This window comes from Anolis carolinensis, unplaced genomic scaffold (genome assembly GCF_035594765.1).
Source record: "Anolis carolinensis isolate JA03-04 unplaced genomic scaffold, rAnoCar3.1.pri scaffold_23, whole genome shotgun sequence".
Classification (NCBI taxonomy): domain Eukaryota; kingdom Metazoa; phylum Chordata; class Lepidosauria; order Squamata; family Dactyloidae; genus Anolis; species Anolis carolinensis.
Window position 1 is genome coordinate 1,212,788 of NW_026943832.1, and position 8,147 is coordinate 1,220,934.

The window sequence follows — 8,147 nt, forward strand, 5'->3', positions numbered from 1 at the left end:
GTGATTGCCCCTCCGGGGGAGGGAACCCTCAAGCCAGTGATATTTTCCTTAGCCTGGATCTGACAGAGAACCGTATCTAAGACTAAAACGTAGAGGAGGGGGCTGAGGGGACAGCCTTGCCTGACCCCCGAATTCAACCTGATCAGAGCCCCTCTGTGCCCATTGATCTGAGGGGTTACCTGAGCCTTAGAATACAAAAGCTGTATAAACTTCACAAAGCGGAGGGGAAGCCCTTTCCTGGCCAAGGCTTCCCACATGAATCCATGATGGACTCGGTCGAAAGCTTTGGTTTGGTCCAGTGAGAGTATTCCCCCTTTCCATTCACCTCGTTGGGCCAAATAAAACACCTCCCTAAACAAACACAAAGAGTCCAACATGGAACGCCCCGGAACCGCACTGGTTTGAGGGCCCAGGATAATTTTTGGTGCTAACTTTGCTAATCTATTGTTTAAAACTTTGGCTACAATTCTGTAGTCTACATTTGTCAAAACTATAGGCCGCCAGTTTTGAGGTAAAGTCAAATCTCCTTGTTTAGGAAAGAAAATCAAAACACCTTGATAAAAAGAGTCCGTCAGGTTATCCCTAGACAAGAGTTGGTTGATCACTCGGGTGAGAGGGGGAACCAGCCATTTAGCGAAGGTCTTATAGAAAATCCACTCGAGCCCATCCGGACCCGGAGCGGACTTTGTCTTTCCCTGGAATATCACCTGCCAGATTTCTTCTTCCATCACAGGGGCCACCAAATCCTCTCTGTCCTGTTGGGTCAGGCCTTCGCACATGCTCTCTAATAGGTTTTGGGGGGCCTTATTGAAGAAACTCTCAATGTCATCTTTGCGTATTGCTTTCTTTGAATACAGATCCCCGTAAAAGCCCTCCATCACTTTCAACATGCTTTTTGGGTCGGCTTCCACGAGATCCCCTTCGCAACGTCTCAACCCTTCCATTGATATCGAGGAACAGGGAGTTTTGGCACCAGCCCACTCTTCCACATCCACCACCGCCCCTTTTGTCCTAAATTCTTTGTAATTTTTGCGTTTCAATTTCTGACGGAGTTGAAAATTTTGAATGACTGTTCGAGACAGCTTGAGTACCTGTTTGTTTACCGGGAGTCCCTGATTAACATTTTGATGACATTTTAGGAAATCATAGTTGGTAACGTTGGAGGTCTTTTCTATTGATTACGTATTCATAATTTTGGCAGGTCTTCCTAATGACTCTTTTTGCTCTCTCCCACCACTCTGGCAGTTCAGAGGCATAAAGGTCCTCCAAAGTCATCATGTTTGCCACAACTGACGCGATCTCCTCCTTACAGGCCATATTGTCGATCATCTTTGGGCGAAGCCTCCAAAGGGGTTTCCCTCTGGGACGAACTTCCCCCAAAGCGAGTTGGACTTCGAGCATGGCGTGGTCTGACCACGGGGTGACTGTCAGTCGGCAGCTCAAGCTCTTTAATTCTGCAGGGGCTCTGATCCTATCTAATCTACTGGCTCTGTTTTTTTGATACCAAGTGAACTTCCCACTTCCCTGAGGTCCATATTGTAAAGATGTCATGATCATTGTGTTTTATTCATGATTGCTATGTTTAGGTTGACTGTTTAAGGTTATATATTTCAGCTGTTCTTGTACAGAAGCTGGGAGCCTCTGGGGCATGGCCAGGAAAAGGGGCGTGGCTTCACCTTGCTGGTGGAAGCCTTAGAATTCAAAATTTAGCAGTTGGAATTCGGCAGTTGGAGTTTGTCGGTTGAGCAGAGCAGTTGGTTCTATTCAGTGGGAAAGGAGTGTGATCGAAATAAAGAGATTGTGGGAGGAAGTTGAGCAGCTAGAGAGTTTTAGTGGAGAAGGGCTAAAATTAAAGTTGCTGAGCCTTTAGTAGGAATAACTAAAGAGCTGAGGTTACATCCCTAAGTCATAGAAGGACTAGGGTTAACCAGTTAAACTCCCCAGTCCAAGTTTGATCGGGTACAGATCAATTAAGTTTAAGAAGGGCAGTATTCCTAACTGAAAGAAACAAGTCTTATAAAGCTAATACCATACTAAGCTCAGTGAAACGATTGAAAAGTCTTGCAACACTTACTGTACAGAAGTAACATCGTTCAACTTAAGTTATAACATTCTTGCGACCATCAAGCTTTGTACTATAAATAAACAAGTTACTGTTTCTTCAAATGTTGCTTATAATTTGAGCAAAGCATCTTTCAAAGGTGGTGGCAGCGACAACATAGAAAAGTGAAATACATAGAGGTAGAAGGTGAACCCTTCGCATTTTGGTGGCAGCGGTGGGATCCAAAAAGGTTCCATCCCTGTCATCACATCAAGTCTTCACATAATTGGTGGCAGCGGTGGGATCTGAAGGGATTCCATTCTCTGTCACGTCAAGTCATCACAATATTGTTCTATAAATGCTTTTTTACACGGAAGGGGGACAAAATTCAATAGATTGGTGACTTCCAAGGCCTTGTCTTTCAAACTTCGGTCTGAAAGGAAGCTCTCGAGGAGTCTTTCTTCAGGGGTTAACGGGTTTAACTTTTTCCCACTGCAGTCTTTCTCAATATAGGTGGAATAATCTGCCAATTTGCTCCTGTTGTTAAAGTCCCCAGCGATCAATAAGGATCTGTGAGTGGAGCAGTACCCTTTCAGGTGGACCCAAAATTTCCTTCGTTGCGATGCCACAACAGGGGCATATAAACCACAAAGACGAAATGCCCTTTTCTCTTTTTCCCCATCCTTTGAGAGCTCTAGCAAGGTAAAGTCCACAATCAGAAGCCTGCCGGGTAAAGCTTCTAGGACAAAGTCCACGCTCAAGTCCCGCCTAGCCTTGATCAAAACTGCCACCCCGGCCTGATGTTCCTCTCCGTAAGACCAAAAGGACGGTCCTTTTGTCCACAGCCTTTGCACCCGGGAGCGTTGCTGCTCGCTTACCAGGTGAGTTTCCTGCAGGATCACAATGTCCTGCAGCCCCGTTGCCAACAATGGAAGGATCTCATTCTGCCTAGCGGCCATCCTCAGGCCTCTCACGTTCCATATGGCAATTGTCAGGGAAACCATGATCGAGTGGTATTAAAGGACTCAAAACCTGCCCTGTTGATACTATTGAAAAAAACTATTGAGAAAACTATAGCTATTCTTAACTGCAAGATTACACAAAAAAATTCCAAAATGAAAAAAAGTATCTGATTTTCCCTCCAAAACAAGTTTAACGTTAAGATTTTGACTTTGTTTATGTTTAACATTGGCCTTCTAGTTCTGACCGAATCTTTTCTACCCCCTCCGGAGAAACCGAAGGTGTAGCCTCACAGATTTGGGATAGGAATAAGGATGGGAGCGATGGGGAAGGAGGGAATGGGGGAATGGGGTTCATAGGGATGGGGGAAGGGGGAGGGTGATCATGGGCGAGGGAGGGAGGGTGGTCAGGGGGGAGGGAGCAAGGTAGGGCATCAGGGGGACCAGGGTAGGGAGGGGGAGGGAAAGGTCTGTCTTCCCTTGCCTCTTTCCCAGTCTCCTGAGTAAAAACTTCCGTTCCCGAGCACAACAAAGGCGAAACTCCACTAGGTGTCTCTTCAATTACAGTGCCTACTTGCATTGTTTCAGATGAAACCAGGGAAGTTTCCACCGTTTGTTCCGCTGTTGTTACTATCTCTACCTCCCCTTTCTCTTTCTTCCTCTCGTCCACCTGCTTTTTTGCTTTATTCTTCTTCTTCTTCCTCTGTCTCTGTTCCTTCACCAAAAGACCTTCAACATCTGCTCCCCTCTCCATCACCACAGCAGCCTCCAACATTTCCTCATTTGTCACTTCCTCCATTGGAAATCTGTCCTCTTCCCCACCAGCTTCCTCCCTTTCTGCCAATACGTGGAATCTATTTATCTGCTCATTAGGGCCCCTTTCCTGCCTCTCCTCCTGGCCCTTCTCTTGCCTCCGGATCCCTTTTCCTTGCACCACGCTCCATTCGAGGTCCCCTGCCTCACTCTGGACATTTTCCATCGTAGGCTCTGAACCTTCTACTCCCTGTCTTTTCCTAGATGGCAAGTCCTCCCTCCTTGTCCTCAATTCCTCCCTCAACATTCTGGTGTGCTCTCTGGCCTGGGCTCGTTCTTTCCCCGTTTTGGCGACATGTTGGGCCTTCTCAAAGACCCCCTCGTCCTGCTGGTTATAATAAGCTTGGGGGCACCAAAAATAAGTATGACCTAAGTCACCACAGAAATTACACCTAATGCTACTGTGACAGGTTGCCGTGTGGTGGCCCCTTATCCCACATCGTGAGCACAAGGATGAGGTGCAAAGGCGCCTCTGATGGTCATAAGAACCACACTGGAAACAGGCCTGCGGTTGACCAGCATACCTAGTGATCCCCCTATCTGCTCCTAAAAAGAAATATTTGGGGAGCTTCCCATGTCTGTACTCGGGATCCTCGTTCTTAAATGAGACCACACACCTATATTCCCCAGTCCAATAGCCCTGCTCATCCTCCTTCTTATCTGGCCCTGACAAAATGACAGCGTATTTAGAAACCCACCTAGCCACGTCTTGGGCAGGGATCGTGGTAGTTCTAAAACTTATGGTCAAAACTTTTGTATCTCCCCTAAATAACGGGATCAGCTCATATTCCGCCAAAAGATCCGGCATCACATTTTTAACTGTTTTGCAGTTCATCCAGAAATCCCTATAGACCTTTTCGGAAGCGAGACAAACATCTATTTCTTTAGACCCCGGGAGCTGAATGATTGCTAACACATCTTCCCTGCTGGCCTCTAAAGCATCCTTCAGGAGTTTCTTTGAGAGATAACTCCTCGACCCTCTTTCTGGATCCGACCCTAGGTATCTGAAGCGTACCACATAACGCAATCTGGGGTTCCTCACCTCGGAAGCTTGGCCAAAGAAGAGGTCGAGATATTCCTCCTCTTCAATCAAGTTAGGAAAACCATAGGGACGTTGGCCAGGGTTCCCACCGCCCCTCCCCGCCACATTAGCATAGGTTCTCCCTCCCCGTTTCTGCTGTTGTGGTTTCGAAGAACCTGGAGTTGCCTCCCCATGAAACTCCCCCCCTCGTCTACGGTCCCTTTCCCCTTTTTCTGGAAGTTCATCTAGACCAGACTTTTTACTAACATTAATCTCACCCGCTCCTCCGTCAACCTCCGAGGCATGTCTAGTCCCATTGTCCATAGTCTCAGGTTCCTGGAGGAAACTCCTTTGTCTCGGTGTCAGTTCCTTTAGTGTTTCCTCAGTGTGCTTTGGGATGGAAATTAAGTCCTTCATAGGGGGAAAAACCCCCGGGTCCGCAACATCCTCCAAAGCATTTCCACCAGCCACACTGTCTGGAAGCATCGGCCCAAATCCCTCCTCCCCAACACCTAAACCCTTTCCCGTTTTCTCAGCCACTGCCCCCAGTTCAGAGTCCACCTGATCTGCCCAGTCCCGTTCTCTTCTGGGCTTCTTCGTGGCCCTTTTGGGAGTCCCGGCATCAAGGTCCGAACCACTGATATCACTAAGAGTCCCCCCTCTTTGCCTCACTTTCTCCTGGATCTTTCTCCCCTGATCCTTGGGTCTGGCTCCCAAGGAAAGAGGAGTTGACGTCAGAGATCCCAAACGGTTGTCCACCACCCGGTTCTGTTCTCTTTCTCCACTCTGGATGCCTTTCTGGGATCCGCATCTTTCTTCTCCCCTCGGATCGAAGCCCAGCTGCTTGGAAATCTTCTGCCGTTGTCGTAGATCCGCCACAACGGTCAGGAGCCACTCCATCAGAGCTTCTCTGGATACCATCTTGCTCGTGTTGTCCACTTGGGCCCAGACCAAAGGAGTCTGATTCTCGAGAGAACATTGCCATATCCGGTGAATCTCTTGAAAAGTTTTAATCAACTGGGCCTCCGAAAGCCAATCGGGTAAAACGATGACAGAAGTCTTGGGCTTCCTGGCCAGGAGCAGGTGTTGGATAATTTCCAAGGACAAGGTTCGGGCATGAGCCACTTGTTTTTGGGACTGGGCCACTCTCAGGCCCGAGAGGACAGCCTTTAAGACAGGAAAGCTCTTCTCCAGGATCCCCCAAAGTCGATCCCTGTTGTACTTCTTGAAATTCGGCAGGCGGTCCTGAGATGTCGGCAAGGCCAGGTGGGCCACCGCAAAGCCCCAGAGCTTTAAAGTGTCATGCCTATGAAATTCTTTGGGCAAAATGATGTTGGTCACTTTACCCCAGTTGGTGTGCAGGCACTCTGTCCAGGCAGCCATAATCTGCCTCTCTCGGGAAAGGGTCTTGATCTGGGATGTCTCAGAAAGCACGGCTTCCGAATCGGCCACTTCCTCCTCCGCCATGCTTTGGAAATCGGTGTCATATTGTCGTTTTAAAAATTCTTTAGTCACCAGCTTTTCTGGGTCTTCTTGCCCACCGTCTTTCTCTTTTTGCTCTTCCTCGCTGCTGCTTTCTGTAGAACTCTGCAGGGAAGAGACACCAGACAGCTCCACGCCGCTCTTTCTCGGTAACTGAAAAGAAAGCCCTTCCATTTTCTCCTCCTCATCTTCTTCTTCAATTTCGGATGCTGAGGTGGAATTAATGGGATCTGAAAGCCCTCTAGGAGCCCCTTTCTGTGTGTCAATTGGATCTTGCCTTTCTATCTCCCGGGACTTTTCCTTTCTTTTAGACAAGGAAATAAGGGACCTTTCCTCTTCCGAGTCTTGCCTTGTTTTTAAAGGGGAGCGGTCACGATCCTCACTCAATGTCTCAACCTGTAAAGGAATTCCCATTTGGGACTTGGACTCCTTTCGTTGCCTGAGTTTTCTTGCTAAGTCTTCTTTATGTCTTTTAAATTGATTCAGGAGGACAGATTCCCTTTCAATATATCCCTTTATGTCTTTTATGAGTTCTGTATTGAATGAAGAAATACATTTTCTCTTTTCCCAAAAAGAATTATAGTCTTCCAAGGATCGTTGTTGGGCTGCTTTCAAAAGAAGGTTTATGCCTTCCTGTTTTAACTCTATCAGTGGTTCGGACCTTGATGCCGGGACTCCCAAAAGGGACCTCTGCCAAATCTGAAAAACTTGCCAAATTTTGATTTTTCTGACCCGCCGGGTTTGGAAAAAGCTCAAATTTTCCAGAAAAAGTGACCTCTGCCAAATCTGAAAAACTTGCCAAATTTTGATTTTGATGAAATTTTCCAGAAAAAGTGACCTCTGCCAAATCTGAAAAACTTGCCAAATTTTGATTTTTCTGACCCGCCGGGTTTGGAAAATGATGAAATTCTCCAGAAAAAGTGACCTCTGCCAAATCTGAAAAACTTGCCAAATTTTGATTTTTCTGACCCGCCGGGTTTGGAAAATGATGAAATTCTCCAGAAAAAGTGACCTCTGCCAAATCTGAAAAACTTGCCAAATTTTGATTTTTCTGACCCGCCGGGTTTGGAAAATGATGAAATTCTCCAGAAAAAGTGACCTCTGCCAAATCTGAAAAACTTGCCAAATTTTGATTTTTCTGACCCTCCGGGTTTGGAAAATGATGAAATTTTCCAGAAAAAGTGACCTCTGCCAAATCTGAAAAACTTGCCAAATTTTGATTTTTCTGACCCGCCGGGTTTGGAAAAAGCTCAAATTTTCCAGAAAAAGTGACCTCTGCCAAATCTGAAAAACTTGCCAAATTTTGATTTTTCTGACCCGCCGGGTTTGGAAAATGATGAAATTTTCCAGAAAAAGTGACCTCTGCCAAATCTGAAAAACTTGCCAAATTTTGATTTTTCTGACCCGCCGGGTTTGGAAAATGATGAAATTTTCCAGAAAAAGTGACCTCTGCCAAATCTGAAAAACTTGCCAAATTTTGATTTTTCTGACCCGCCGGGTTTGGAAAATGATGAAATTTTCCAGAAAAAGTGACCTCTGCCAAATCTGAAAAACTTGCCAAATTTTGATTTTTCTGACCCGCCGGGTTTGGAAAATGATGAAATTTTCCAGAAAAAGTGACCTCTGCCAAATCTGAAAAACTTGCCAAATTTTGATTTTTCTGACCCGCCGGGTTTGGAAAATGATGAAATTTTCCAGAAAAAGTGACCTCTGCCAAATCTGAAAAACTTGCCAAATTTTGATTTTTCTGACCCGCCGGGTTTGGAAAATGATGAAATTTTCCAGAAAAAGTGACCTCTGCCAAATCTGAAAAACTTGCCAAATTTTGATT